This window comes from Tachyglossus aculeatus, chromosome X1 (genome assembly GCF_015852505.1).
Source record: "Tachyglossus aculeatus isolate mTacAcu1 chromosome X1, mTacAcu1.pri, whole genome shotgun sequence".
Taxonomy (NCBI): domain Eukaryota; kingdom Metazoa; phylum Chordata; class Mammalia; order Monotremata; family Tachyglossidae; genus Tachyglossus; species Tachyglossus aculeatus.
The window spans coordinates 33,012,390-33,027,427 of record NC_052101.1 but is presented as its reverse complement, the minus strand read 5'-3'; positions in this window follow the sequence as shown (position 1 = coordinate 33,027,427).

Genomic DNA, 15,038 nt, shown 5'->3' with positions numbered 1-15,038 from the left:
CATCCGTTCACCTACCTTCCATTCTTACCCCTGCCATACAAAGTCTTGCCCAATTAATCTCCTTCAGGAGAGCTAAAGCAGACAGATCAGTCAGAACTGAGATTTCCACCTATTGGTGAGTTAAGCTTTTAATAACATTAATTGTGGCACTTGATAATCACTTACTATGCATCAAGCACTGTTCTCAACATTGGAGTAGATATACGTTAATCACATCAAACACAGTCTCTGTCCCACATGGGGCTCACAGTCTTTGCCCAACTTACAGTCACAGTAACAGGCTCACAGTCCAACTTTTCACTGCCGTCAGTCCTTATACCTCCTAAGGTTTGCAGTTTTATGCAATATTTCAGGTATTTTTTTTAGGGTGTCACAGAGGAATATTAGTCACCAGGAGCCACTTTATAGGTCCCCACCTCCTTCCCTCCAGGTAGAAAGTTTCTTTGGAGACTTGGGTCAAATTCAAACATCTCTTTCCTCACAGAAGATGTCAAGTCCAACCTACAGTAAATGGTGTGTGGCTCTGCAACTGGATTTACTGCCAGCAAGTTAAAACTTTGGCATTTGAGTTGGAGGGTTGCAGAAGAAAAGTTTTCAAAACCAGAACTCCACTCTGACACCTTCTCAAATGTCTTTTCACAAACCCTGCAAAATCAAAACACTTGCCACTCCTCCAAGTGCCCCTTGAAGGCCCATTGGGTACCTAGACAGGACTCTAGTGGCTTCAAAATTAGAGAGATGGGATTGCTGTGTAATCAGTGCAGAGTTTCTGCTGTCAGCCTAAAGAGTGAAGCCGTGATTGGAAATGCATTTGGAGCAGGCCGGGGAAGACAAGTGAGTGATGGGTTGACTGATTTTGAAGCCACTTAAGGTAGTCTGCAAAACGCTAGTGACTTCCTCACACCAGCTTGGTGTATTGGCTCCAATCATTAACTGATTTAGGCATTCTATGCATCACCACCTCTCTCTCCCCCTTTGTCATCTTCCAATTGTTTGGAAGCTAGACAAATCATTTCATTCACTAGGGGTGCCAAAATAAGCTACAGTGGCCTGGTGATTGTGGAATAAGGGTTCAAATCCAGGTTCACCCCAATTCCTCCCCTGACTGACGCCACATGCCTCTGGACACAGTTCCTGTCCTCTCTGCCAAATTCTAACATTCCATTCTACCTAGGGCTGGACACTGCCAGTCAGATACTAACTAGGTTACATAAGGGTACGGCATAATGATCCCAGCCCGGGAAGGATCTCCTGAAATTGGACTGGCTCTCTGGAGTCCCTAAATATTTTAATGACATTTGTTAAGCACTTACTATGTACCAGGCACCATTCTAAGCGCTGGGGTAGATACAGAGTAATCAGGTTGGGTACAGTCCACGTCCTACATGGAGGTCACAGTCAAACTCTATTTAACAGATGAAGTAACTGAGGCACAGAGAAGTAAAGTGACTTGCCCCAGGTCACACAACAGACAAGAGGTGGAGAATATTAGAACTCAGGTCCTTCTGATTCCCAGTCCCATGCTCTAGCCACTAGGCTTCTGGAGGGTCACATTCCTGGGCTATTTGCTGTCCTGCCTTTTGGCTTGGAGGGAGACTTAATGGCTTTTCACTGTCCTTTGTGCCCAAGGTGGTTGTGATGCCATTGCTCCAAAGAATGTATTGAGTCCAGGAAACTTTAATCTCTTGGCCAGCAGTACATAAGCCTCTACAGAAACCCTGATCAATGAAGGAGAAATCAATTGTATTTACTGAGTGCTTATTGTTCATGGAACACTGTACTAAGCACTTGGAAGAGTACAACAGAGTTGGTAAACATGTTCTCTGCCCACAACGAGCTTACAGTCTAGAGGAAAGCATATTCCCGTTAGCTACAAAACCTTCTTTACTGAAACAAAGTGTGTTAGCTTGGCACTGGTTAGTCTTAATTAGACATTTCACCCCTTCCTTGCCTGAACAAGAGAACATGTCTAAATGGAAGGAATGTTTAATTAGATGCTTTTTTGGTTTCTTTGTGAGGTGTATAGTTTCCACTAATTATTGTTATGAAACACAGAATTGTCTTGTTCTAATGCATGATTATTTCATTTCCTTGTCTCCAGCAATAAACATTAAATACTCTGGTGGAATATTCTATAGAGGAGGAGTTGAGAGGGAATATCTTCTAACTAGCTAATTATTAAAGAAGTTTGAGAAGTCAGGTCTCAGTATTCTGCACACAGTACCTGCATACAGGAATCGCTCGGTTAATACTACTGATGAATCCATAGCAGTCAATGTTGCTTTCTGGATTTCTGAAACTCAGTTTAGAAAAGCAGACAAAGTTTGAAGTATAAACCAGCAATATTTGCCAGTGGTTAACAAAGCCCTGACTGCTATTTTCCCCCCTGCATAGAGGGGATAATTAAGGCACAAGCATTTCCCCAAAGTGGAGCCCACTATAAGTGAAAAGAGCACAGATTCATTCATTCATTCATTCGTATTTATTGAGTACTTACTGTGTGCAGAGCACTGTACTAAGAGCTTGGGAAGTACAAGCCGACAACATATAGAGACGGTCCCTACCCAACAACGGGCTCACAGAGTAGTTATTCTCTGCCCTCCTCCCCCATCATAGGGTACATCTCTAGAGGCCCCAGTTGTGTGTAAGACAATGTGGTGGTGATGATGTCATGACCTGGTGGCAATTCTCCCACCTGTGCATGGGTCAGTTTTGCACATTATAAATATCAAGTATGAGACATTATCCAAATCACACTGCTGTAAGAGCTCAGAAAGAAGCACAAGAAGAAACCAAAAGCATCATGCGATCAAGGGACTCCTATCCCTCCCAATAAAACACTTCCATAAACTTCCTCTTCCGAGGCATTCCATGATTAATTCCTCTTCTCAACTGTTTCAACCCCTCACTGCACTTAAGAACTTAACTGTTCATATTATTGACATCCTTATCCCCTTGAGTATTACTTTTATTGAGTTGCATGTACTTTTAACTATTTTATAATTGCTCATTCATGTCTTCAGTCTTCTAATTAGAATGTACGTTCATTAGGGCAGTGAACACATCTCAAGCTTCTATCTACATGTCCCTTAATGCCTAGTACCTATGTGGCATTCAATGAACACTGTTCATTCATTCAATAGTATTTATTGAGTGCTTACTGTATGTGGAGCACTGTACTAAGTGCTTGGGAAATTGATACTGAGATTAATAAAATGGCCCCTTTAAAGTAAACAGGTGCTATCTTGAGCCAATTTCTATATGACAAATGACCATAAAATAAAGCTGCTACAATTTTTCCCCTTACACTGCCTTTGTCCGAAGCCTTGCTAATGCTTAATACAGTTCAGGAAAGCTGACAAGATGGAGCCTTTTGGCTTAGCTGTCTGAGCCTTCTCTTGAATTTTCTCAGTCCTCAGACCATCAGGTATGATTGCTTGAATTCCTTCAAATAAAGCCAATTAATCAACCTGCCATTTATGCATCACCTTAATCTTTCTCCGTAAAATGACTGGTGAGGGTGATAGAATTAAATGTTTCTGAAGGTGGAAGACCTAGGAACCACCCTAAAATAGAGATATATGGCCTACTTCAAAGCTAATAGATGGATAATCCTTTCCTTTGGGAATGATGCTAATGGAGTTTTCTGTAGGGAACTACAGGCGAACTTTGGCCCTGACATGGATGAGAATGTTCACGAAGAAATTGGTTTTAGGGATAAGAGTTTGCATCATGTTATTCTCTCTTATTCCTGCCAGTCACCTTCCCACTTCAGGGAAAAAGTGCAACAAACAATTGGCTAGCAGGAGTGTAGCACATTCCAAAGTGCAGGCAAAGGTTTGTTATGTGCAATAGCTACCACACCATAGAGCTGATGCTGGGCTGTAGCACCATCCCAGCAAGCAGTTGCCTTGGTAACCATTGCAGTCTTCACCACCCCTATTAACCAGTTTTTTCTACCTCACAGAATGTCTAAGATGGTTCTTCATTCAAAAACCTTTACTACTGATGGCATAGGCACAGCATCAGAGCTATTTTGCAGAGCTGGAATTAGAACCCAAGTCTCTGATTCCCAGAGGGGTACTTTTTCCACTTCAGTAGCAGCTGGAGAGTAACTGAAAGCAGAATTTGGCTGGCAGGTTGTGAGAGATAATTGGATTGTTAAATACCCTGCCTGCTACTTCAACAAGTAAAACCATAAGCTAGTAGAATCTTTTAAAAAATCTATCAAACACCTCGCACGTTGCTTTCCTTGCCACTGAACTCTGAAGGTAATTAAATTATGGAATAAGTAGAAAACTACCATTTATTTTTCTTTGAACTAGGAAGGAGTAAATAAATCTGTCCGTTCTGATTTTACAGCTTTCACAAATGAAATTCAGTTAGTGACTCTCTCCTGGGTCCCTAGCAAAGGCAACATTGTGGACCTGACAGAGTAAATTTAACACTGAACACAGATCTGGAGCCTGAATATTTTTATGGAAAAAGGCATGCCAGCTCCTCATCACTGCTTATACTCACCAAATATTTTGATCTTGGACAAGTCAGGTCTTTGCAGATAAAGAACTCCAGATAAAGGAAGACCCCTTTTGATCTCAAAAGGGAGAAGATGATCTTAAATACAGTCACAAGGGGAGGAAGGAAAAATGAGGAGAAAAAGGAAAGGGAGACAGTGTTGGCTACTTCCCATCTACCTTCAAACATACCTAACTCTTCCCAACTTTACAGAATCTTTTCTCAATCCCACAGCCCCCTTCAGCTGTCACACTATCTCCTTGCTCCCATTTCACTCCAAACTCCTGCAATAAGTTATGATATCCACTGCCTTCACTTCTTTCCCACAAACTCTTTTCTTGACCCACTAAAATCAAGCCTTTGAATCTTATTACCTCAAACACACACTAAAGTCATTAATAGCCTCCTTATAGCCCAATTCAACAGGCTGTATTATGACCTGATCTTCTTCAACCTCTTGGTTGCCTTTGACACCATGGCCTCTTTCTGTGGAGAGCTTTTAGACCTTGGTTTTGGATACATGGTACTAACCTAGTTTTCCTTCCTCTCTGGTCACTCTTTCTTAGTTTTATTCACTGGTTTTTCTTTTACCTCATATCCTTTAACTGTAGGTATCCTGCAAAACTCAGTTCTAGGTTCCCTACTCTATTCGCTTTATGCCCATCCTCTCAGGGAGCTCATCCTGAGAGGGTTACAGGGTTTAAAACTACCACTTCTAAGCATACAACTCGCAAATCTATCTCTCTAACCCCAACCTGTTCTCTAATGAACAATCCCACATCTCTTTTTGCCTCCAGGATAGCTCTATTTGGATGTCCCACTGGCACCTCAAGCTTAATATGTCTAAAATCGAACTACAAATCTTCCCTCCTAAATATAACCCTCTCCATAACTTACCTCTCTCAGGTAATTACCCCACTATCGTCCCTGTCACAGAAAAGTTATCCTGGATTCCTCAATGTGTTTCAATTTGTACAACCAATCTACTGCCAGATCTTCTTACACAACAGTTCCTGGAACTGCCCCTAAACAACTCCACTTGGATGTTCCACCAGCATCTCAGACTTAACGTATCCAAAGACAAAACTACTTCTCTTTCTCCTTAAACCCACTCCGCCTATTCCATCCCAGCCAATAACAACAACAACAACCTCTTCATCTCAGAAGCCTGCAATCTTGGGTTCATCCTGAAGTCCTCTTTGTGCTTCACTTCTCATATTCAATGTACTGCCAAGTCCTGCAACGTCCTCCTGCACAATATCTCCTATGTCTGCTTCTTTCTCTCCATCCAAATAGCTATCGCCCTAGAATTAGACTACTGAATCAGCTTTCTCATTGGTCTATCTGTCTCTACCCCTGCCAACCTATAGATCTTTCTGCTGCATAGATCATCTTCTTAAAGATGTGCTTGACGCATGTCTGCACATCTCAAAACCTTCCACTGGACTTCCCCTTTCCTGTCGCATCAAGCAAAAAGACTTCATAATCTACTTCAAGTTTCTCCACCGACTCTTCCCATCTGTTTAACTGCTCCTTTCACCCACTTTTCCTAAATCCATTCTCCTTATTCCTCCCAAGCAACTCTTCTGACTGTACCTTGCTCTCAAGACTCCCTGCTTTAAATTCTTCACTCACAATGTTTCCCTGGCCTTGAACTCCCTCCCCAAATCTGACAGACCACAGCTCTTCCCATATTCAAAGCCCCCTACAGTTTCACCCCCTCCAACCAGCCTTCGCTGATTAACTCGTAACAGTGTAAGTCATATCAACACACTAGCTATCCTTAGCACTTATGTATTTATCTATACCATCCTCAGCACTTTGTGCATGTAGATACATATATAGTGCATTCATTCAATCATCTATTGAGCGCTTACTGTGTGCAGAGCACTGTACTAAGTGCTTGGAAAGTACAAGTTGGCAACATATAGAGATGGTCCCTACCCAACAGCAGGCTCACAGTCTAGAAGGGGGAGACAGAGAACAAAACCAAACATATTAACAAAATAGATAGAATAAATATATACAAATAAAATAGAGTAATAAATACGTACAAACATATATACATATATACAGGTGTTGTGGGGAGAGGAAGGAGGTAAGGCAGGGGGAATGGTGAGAGGGAGGAGGGGGAGAGGAAGGAGGGGCTCAGTATGGGAAGGCCTCCTGGAGGAGGTGAGCTCTCAGGAGGGCTTTGAAGGGAGGAAGAGAGCTAGCTTGGCAGCTGTGCAGAGGGAGGGCATTCCAGGCCCGGGCGGGGACATGGGCTGGGGGTCGACGGCAGGACAGGCGAGAATGAGGCACAGTGAGGAAATTAGCAGCACAGGAGCGGAGGGTGCGGGCTGGGCTGTAGAAGGAGAGAAGGGAGGTGAGGTAGGAGGGGGCGAGGTGATGGAGAGCCCTGAAGCTGAGGGTGAGGAGTTTTTGCCTGTTGCATAGGTTGATTGGTAGCCACTGGAGATTTTTGAGGAGGGGAGTACCATGCCCAGAGCATTTCTGCACAAAGATGATCTGGGCAGCTGCGTGCAGTATGGATTGAAGTGGGGAGAGAGAGGAGGATGGGAGATCAGAGAGGAGGCTGATCATCATCATCATCAATCGTATTTATTGAGTGCTTACTATGTGCAGAGCACTGTACTAAGCGCTTGGGAAGTACAAATTGGCAACATATAGAGACAGTACCTACCCAACAGTGGGCTCACAGTCTAAAAGGGGGAAGTAATCCAGTCGGGATAGGATGAGCGATTGAACGAGCAGGGTAGCGGTTTAGATGGAGAGGAAAGGGCGTACATAAGTGTACATATCTACACACACACACAGACACACACACACACACACACACACACACACACATAGGGAAGCAGCGTGGCTCAGGGGAAAGAGCCTGGGCTTTGGAGTAAGAGGTCATGGGTTCAAATCCCAGCTCCACCAACTGTCAGCTGTGTGATTTTGGGCAAGTCACTTCACTTCTCTGTGCCTCAGTTACCTCATCTGTAAAATGGGGATGAAGACTGTGAGTCCCCTGGGGGACAACCTGATCACCTTGTAACCTCCCCAGCGCTTAGAACAGTGCTTTGCACATAGTAAGCGCTTAATAAATGCCATTATTATTATTATATATGGTTATTTAGTTATACATTCAATTACTTATTCATGACTCTAGTTGCACATATTTGTATGTCTGTCTCCCCCATAAAGAGAGTAAGCTCATTCCGAGCAGAGAACATGTCACTGTTTTCTGTTACTTTCCCAAGAGCTTAGTTAGTGCATTGCAGTGGGTGCCCAATAAATACCATCACTACTATTAAGGATCCAGAGCTGCAAAAAGACAAAGGAAAATGGAGATAGAGTAAAGAGCAGGAACACAGCCTAGCACAAAGCAGTACACTGAAAAGGCAGCCTTGTCCTGCCTGAACTGCATTTCCCATTGTGCATCCTTCCCTGAGTCCCTGCCAAGGAAGGGGTCAGAAAGGAGTCTCTTCCCTCAAAGACAATCCCTTTGAGGGTTAATTGTAAATGAGGTTTGTGAGAAAAGCCTTAGCCTCTTCAACTGAGTAATTGCAGTTGGGGGATGAAGGTAATGTCCATCCTTAGAAGGGAAGGGATCTAATGATCACAAGACAATAGCATGTCAACTTGTGCTAGCTATAGAAATGTAGCCCAAAGAACCTATTCCAGTCAGTTGTGACCTAACAAAAAGGTCCAAATTCTACAATTCAGTATCATGCAAATGTATTTTCACATCCATTTCTGGAAGAGCAAAAATGTTAGTCTTTCTTCTCAGTTTGTAACGGGATGCTCACACTGAGCCACTCTTCGGTGCACTTAAATCTGATCTTATCATCCACCCTAAAAATTAGCTTCTCAGGATCATTTTCTCTGGTGAATTTCAAAACTGCAGAGGAATATCATACCCTCCATGTTGCACAGTGCTCCAAGAAAGGGTTCAGAGCAGCTGACGCTTTCAAAATAAATCCCTGTCTCCCTTTATAAGTCGCAGGGAAAGGAGAGGGATCTTTTTCCTCAGATCAGTCTTTCTGGATGTCCTACGTATATATCTGTGGGCATAAATGCTAACAGTTTCTCTAAACTGTAAACTCATTTTGGCAAAGCACTTGTCTACAAACTCCGTTATATTGTACTCTTCTAAGTGCCGAGTACAGTGCCCTGCAAACAGTAAACACTCAGTATGATTGATTTGCAGTGCTCACCTTTAAGAATAATGTATTTAAAGTGCTTACCACATGCCAAGCAGTGCCTGGTGGTCATTGGAAGCAGCTGCCCCTAATCCCACTCCCTAGTGATACCACACAGTATATCACCAATCCCCAGAATGTAAGAAATGAAAAATCTGGACAAACCAATGGTCCATTCAGTCCAATATCCTGTCACTGATAGCAATAATTTTGCTATGTGCCCGGTATTGCACTAGGACCTGGCCTCCCTACAAGTAGGAAGGAGAACATGTACTTACTCCCCATTTTACAGATAAGGAAACTGAGGCACAAAAGTTTAGTGACTTGCCCAAGGTCATACAGAAGGCAAATGGCAGAGCCAGGATTATGACTCAGGTCCTCACTCCCAGGCCTGTGCCCTTTCTACTAGACCACACTGCTTCTTTAGCATTCTAGCCCAATTCTGACCAGAGATACCTGTGCTCTTTCTACTGGGCCATGCTGCTTCTCTAGCATTGTAGCCCAATTCTGACCAGAGATACCTGTGCTCTTTCTACTGGGCCATGCTGCTTCTCTAGCATTGTAGCCCAATTCTGACCAGACACACCCTGGCTTGTTATTGATTAACCATGTGCACTCAGCAAAACTGTGTGGCTTCAGATCACCTCAGAGTACAGCAAACATGATCTCAGCATTATCCTTGACTCTTCAATCTTTCAACCCACATTTTCAGTCTGTCACCATATCTGGTCAGTTCTTCCTCCACATCTCCAGAATCTGCTCCTTCCTCTCCATCCAGATGGCCACTAGGCTGGTCCAAGCATCTATCATATTCCAGATTGACTACTTCATTAGCCCTCTCCCTGTCCCACCCCCTCTCTAGCCGGTACTTGACTTTGCTGCCCAGGTCAGTTTCCTAAAATAACATTGTGCATACACCTTCCTATTCCTCAAACCTTCCAGTGATTGCCCAATCACCTCAAATAGAAGTTTTTATCATTGACATTTATGTACTTATCCTTACATATTGCCATTTCCCCTCTGTAATTTATTTCAATGTCCATCTACGCCTCTAAATTACATGTTCCTTGTGGGCAGGGACATGTTGACCAATTCCACTGTGCTGTGTCCTCCCAAGTGTAGTGTTCTGCACATTGTAAGTGCTCAAGAAATACTGATTAATTTATTGACTGGCTTTTAAGTGCTCACTCAGCTCTCTCTCTCTCTCCCCTACTTATCCACTCTCTTCTCCAACTACACCCCAGCTCCCACTCTTAATTCCAGTCAAGCTAACCTACTCACAGTGCTTCATTTTCCTCTCTCCCAAAGACATTTTGCTCACACCCTCCACACTGATTGGAACTCCTTTCCCATTCATATCCATCAGACCATACCTCTCCCCATCTTAACAAGACCTTCTAAAAAACTGTATTTCCTTCAGGAGGCCATCGCCTATTAATTTTGATTCCCTCCAATTTATATCCCCCAACTGTTACTTTGACACTTCTATGAAACCTAAGCATTTACAGATGTCCCATCACCCACAGTACTTCTCTACAGTTCTAACATATCCTTTTTTAATGGTATTTTAAGTGCTTACTATGGGCCAGGCACTACTAAGCACTGGTGTAGATAGAAAGTAATCAGGATGGACACAGTCCATGTCCCACATGGGCCTCACAGTCTTAATCACCATTTAACAGAAGATGTAACTGAAGCACAGAAAAGTTAAGTGTCTGGCTCACGGTCACACAGCAGACGTGACAAAACCAGGATTAGAAGCCAAGCCCTTAATCCCAGGCCTCTGCTCTTTCCACTAGGGCATGCTGCTACTACCTATTACTTAAATGCTAACCTATGTCCAGATCTCCTTTTCTTTCTTTTTCCCATGTGCAATTTATTTTAGTGTCTCTCCCACTGGATAGTTTGACCCAACCAGGGGGCCTGGAGTTTTGGAACTACAGAAAAAAAAAAAAAGTACTTCTCTGAAAATTGGGTTTTTCTCCAACTGCATCTCTGATTCCCTCCCTTCACACTTATTAAACTACTCTATCATATCGTAGTCTACCAAGTTCTTAATACAGGTGCCCTGCACACAGTAAGCTTTCAAATGTAAGCCCAGTAGTGGGCCGAGATTGTCCTTCTTTATTGCTGAATTGTACTTTCCAAGCACTTAGTACAGTGCTCTGCACACAGTAAGCACTCGATAAACAGGATTTAATGAATGAATGAATGAATAACTACCATTGATTGATCATAGGAGAGAAGTGTTGCTGCATCCAAATTGAAGGATTGTTCTTACAACACCAGTTGGTTGTACCCTTGCTCCAGTTCTATTCGACCTCTTTCTCACAGTGCTTGAGGCTGCCCTAAGGAATCCAGAAGCCGCTGTCAAAATACAATTCCAAAACTCAAAGAAGCTCTTCCAGCTCAACAATGCTAGACACATGCTCCACCATTACTGCCAATGGTGTCTGAATAGAGGAACATGTTATGCAGAATTTCCATAAAAGTATAAACCATCTATTTCTCTGAAGCATCAGTTTCCTAAAAGTGGCTTTTACGTTAACCTATGTTGGGAAAACAAAATCAACCCAGAAAATGAGTAAGTAAATGACACCATCCAGCATGAGCATCGCACGTACTCCAGTAGACTCTCCAGTCTCAAACCCATTGTTCCTAGCTCAGGCTGGACATGGAGGACTCAGGTGGTGATGTTGGCTAGCTTGCAGGAGAAGGTGGTCTGGCACCTAATTTTTTCCAAACATTTATAGTCCTGAACCTATGTGGTCACTAATAAAAAACGGTGTAAGATTATTTGGGTGCTATTTTCCTAGGTGAGAAAATCAGCCTTCACCTTTAGGACTCTGGGCAAACATTGAGGCGATCAGCAAAATGGATGGCTTGAACAGCTTCTAATCCGCTCAAGTTCAAAAATCATTTGCGTCATTTGTCCACAGGTCCAGGTCTGTGTGCTTCTGAGTAACAGTCTTTCAAATCAGAGTGACCCTTTTTTTATGGTATTTGTTAAGTGTTTACGAAGTGCCAGGCACTGTACTAAGCACTGGGGCAGATACAAACTCATCAGGTAAGACACGGTTCATGTCCCATATGGGGCTCATAGTCAATCTCCATTTTACAGATGCGGTGACTGAGGTACAGAGACGTTAAGTGACTTTCCCAAGGTCATGCAGCAGATAAGTGGTGGAACTGGGATTAGAACTCAGGACCTTCTGACTCCCAAGCCCTTTTACTAGGCCAGGCTGCTGCTTTACAGAACACCCTTTAGCCAATCCCATACCAAGCATTATGTAGTATAATTGTATCGTAAAGACATTCACCCAAAGGGTCTTTGTGGAAATTCCCAGAATTTAATTCCCAGAACCTACGTGCTGAGCAGACCATTGGGTGACTTTTCACCCACTCCACTGCTCCAGAGTCACCGTATTCCCCTCCCAGAGCCCTGTCGACAGGGAGCTGTTTCTGAGCCAAAGGGCTTGGTGGCAAGAGTGGAGGCAGAAGGCAGCTGAGCATTTAAAAATACAAATATCGGACCTGAAAGCATCTGGTGCCAAATCACACACAAGGGTCAAGACTGGCTGAGAACCAAGCCGTCCAGGATAAAAACCAGATTGATGGCCACCGTATTTTCAGACTCCTGGGGCCATCATGGCTGGCTCTTATCTAAGGAAAAGGGATTCTGGGGTTCTAAAGTTCCTCTCCCCCTTTACACAATTATACCTGGAGGTCAGTTAGGAATGTTTTGAAACAAAATCAATCAATCAATCGTATTTATTGAGCACTCACTGTGCGCAGAGCACTGTACTAAGCCCTTGGGAAGTACAACTCGGCAACACAGAGACAGTCCTTACCCAACAGCGGGCTCACAGTCTAGAAGGGGGAGACAGAGAACAAAACCAAACATACTAACAAAATAAAATAAATAGAATAGATATGTACAAGATAAATAGAGTAATAAATATGTACAAATGAAAGGAACTGGCAAGAATGTCAGAGAGAATTTACTGAAAATGGAGTCAATTAAACCATCTCACACATGTTTAAGCAATAATACAGGTTCTCTTAACTCGTACAAACATCCCTCCTCCTGCCCCCAACACTACTCTCCTCTCACAGCACATATACTTCCTGGAAACCGTAGAAAACTTTTACTGGGAAAAATATTTTAATTGAAGCAATCATGTTTACATTCTTTCCTTTTCGGCAAAATCACTTCTTTTTTCAGGTATTAGGAAACACATGCATGAAAACAATCTTGGACCCCTGGGAGTTTATCTATTCCTGCTGCTCACTTCCCTCCTGAAGCCAATATCCCCTGTTTGTATTTGTGGCTATATTGACTGTGGGAATGATTTTTATGTCACAAATGGAGGATTATTACTTCAGGTGAGAGATTTAAACAGCAGGAGAAGCCAAACTTAAAAATGAAAAACAAGTGCCCTGGGTGTCATCCAAATGTTGTGTTACGAGGCAGACAAGGGAAAAACAATAGCAAAAAGGTAAGACAGATCCACTATTTAAAAAGAATTGGGACTGAAGAGAGGATTTTCAGCCACTTAATGTACTTTTTAAAAAAAATGACATTTGTTGATCGCGTACTATTTGCCAGGCACTGCACAAAGCGTTGGAGTAGAACAAGCTAATCGGCTTGAACCAGTCCATGTCCAACATGGAGCTCGCAGCCTTAATCACTATTTACAGATGAGGGAACAAGCACAGAGAAGTTAAGTGACTTGCTCAAGGTCTCATAGCAGACAAGTTGCAGAGGTGGATTAGAACCCAGGTCCTCTGACTCATAGGCCCATGCTCTTTCCACTAGGCTATACTGCTTTTCCAGGGAGAGCCAATATAATAATACTTGGCATTCCAGGACACAAAGTCCTGTGTCAAATGCAAAATATTACCTTTACATCTTCTCACTGGTTCAGAATTTCCTGGAGTAAGCAGTCGGTGAGAACTCTCTTTCACATATTCACACTTGGAAAGAGTGCCATTTGCAACTTTGACATGGCCTGTCCAGTGAAGGAGCTAGGGTTAGAGAGAACCACAGGAAGAGCAGAAATGTAGAGCACAAGAGTGGGGGAAATGTACCTGTGAAGGTGATTCATGGTTCCTGGTTAGAGTTATGAGATCAGCAGAGAGGCAGGGGAGCAAGGGTGTTGAGTTCAGTAAAATGGGCAGCGATAAGGGTGTCAATTTGTGTGTTACAAGAAGATAGTTTGGGTGTGGAAGATTGGAGTGATATAGGAGAGGAGAAAGAGTGGAGAAGAGAAATGACAAGGTGATTCCAGTAAGCCCATGAACTCTCCCAGGCTGTTTTTTGTTGTATAGTACTCTCCTAACTGCTTAGTACAGCACTCCACACACAGTATGTGCTCAGTAAATATGACTGAATGAATGAATAAATAAATACAAGAGAACTCACCACTCCTTGGTTTAGAACAGCTATTCTGTTCGGTGGTCCACTGTCACTCATGTTCAACAGATTTAATTCCTTTGCAAAGTCATGTACCCTGACTTCCATCTTTCCAAAGCAACATCTCCCAGAGGGAAGAGCCGGGGGACATTTCTATGACTGAAAAGAGCAAGGGACCCAGCACAGTGCATTAGGGGAAGAGAAGTGGCAGAAGAGCCAACAAAGGAAAAAGAAAGAAAGGGGGCAGAGAAATATAGCTGGAGAAACATGAAAGGGAAATTTAAGGGAAATTAATTTCTGCTCTTTGTGGTACAGGATGTCCAAGGACTAAATCTTTGGTAAATATTCCCCCAGAGATACCACCTCATATTGCCTAAATCTCCTCTCCAATTCCTAGCTTTGAAATTTGGCCAGTGTCTGCCTAACAGCAACTTGAAAGTCTATTAGGAAATAGCCTATTTGAATAGCAATTACTAGAACAAGGGCTCTCACATCAAATCAAAAAACTTCTCAAGTTCAGGTGGAAAAACCCAGGCTCAAACCAAGCTTAAACCTCTACCAGAACTCAGAGATAGTGTACCTTGGCTTGCATTCCCTTCAGAAGACTAAATGCCTTTAGTTTCCTCTGGACTAACTAGAAATAGATAATGACTGTTTAAAAAGATTCAGTGGATGAAACAGATAGGACTTAAGGATTCCTAACTTTATTCCAAAGCAGCAGCATGACCTAGTGGAAAAAGCATGGTCTTGGGAGTCAGAGGACCTGGATTCTAATCCCAGCCCCGCCACTTGCCTGCTGTGTGACCTTGGACAAGTCACTCAACTTTTCTGTACATTAGGTTCCTCAATGAGTTGCAAAAATGAGGAGTCAGTACCTGTTCTCCCTCCTACTTAAACCGTGATCCCCATGT